Below are 1,387 nucleotides of genomic sequence, written 5' to 3' on the forward strand. Positions count from 1 at the left end.
TATGAGGTGTGGCCCAAAAGCATTTGTCCAAACATGTATGGGAGGAAGATATTTGGAAAATTGAGATTTTTTTTTTGTTCTACACTTCCAATTAGATTTATCTCATAATAAAGAAGTGCGTTAATTTTTTATTTTTTATTTTAACCAGGAAGTGAAACCTTTTGGATTTAAAATCCCGTTCATGAGAATGCCCATGAGTGTGGGAGCTCAATCACTGGGAAAAACGCCCTGCCCTGAATCCAGGAACCTCTGGCTGTGGGGCAACAGCACTATCATTCACAGGTAGTGATGTAACACTATCAGGTTTGTGCTAATGTAACAGAAAAAACAAACAAACAGAAAATAATAACCCACTGATGTTGTTTCAATAACAGATCACTGTAAAATTATTTTCCACTTATCATTTTACCATATCAACAGAACAATAACAAAATCTGAAGCATTGCAAAATACACCCTAGGTATTAAGTGGCTTATGATCACACTTTTATTTCAAAAATAGTTTGTAAACCCTGAAGCAGAGAACTGGCTAATATGTATATGTAAATAATAGCTGGCTGTGCTTTTTAATCAGCAGCTAAAGCAAGTTATCTGTTAAGAAATGAATGAAAGTGCTTATTTAATTTCTGCCATATGGAGATAAGATAGGCTACACAGGTTTTTATGTAAGGAGTTTGTTTTTTTCTTTAATACTTGCTTTAGTTTTTAGCCAGATTTAAAGGAAATAATAATAATAATAATTTAAAAAATTGTTTGGTTTCAGATCCTCACACGTCAATAAATATTGTATTATTTTCTTAAATTTTAAATGAAGGTTTTCTGAATAAAATAATTCAAATTTTCAAGTTTCCTTGTAGCCACTGTTAGACAAGAAATAGCTATAATTAATTAATTAATTCTCTATCTATCTATCTATCTATCTATCTATCTATCTATAATAAATGATATATATATAATTAATGATATATATATATATATATATATATATATATATATATATATATATATATATATATATATATTTTTTTTTTTTTTTTTTTTTTATACTTGTCTGCTGTCTGCAGTTAAGCTCGAAAATATGATACAGAAATTAAACATAAATTATAGCTAACATCCCATTAGGTGTACCTTTTTATAGTCTACCTTATTCTAACGTTGCAAACAGTCACGACATGCATTTACCAAAACCCCGGTGGATGAGATTAACTTCGACCAAACTCCAAACCGCGAACGGATCAAAGAGCAGATAAAAGAGACCGGGGTGTCCGACGACTGGAACTTCTCGAAAGCGAAAGTACGCGTGTGTGTACGTGCGTGCGTGCGTGCTCCTGTAAGCGTGTGTGTTAGCTCCGCCCACAGACGGTCGTCTCCTCGGTGACGTTTCAGGC

This window comes from Pelmatolapia mariae, linkage group LG7 (genome assembly GCF_036321145.2).
Source record: "Pelmatolapia mariae isolate MD_Pm_ZW linkage group LG7, Pm_UMD_F_2, whole genome shotgun sequence".
NCBI lineage: Eukaryota > Metazoa > Chordata > Actinopteri > Cichliformes > Cichlidae > Pelmatolapia > Pelmatolapia mariae.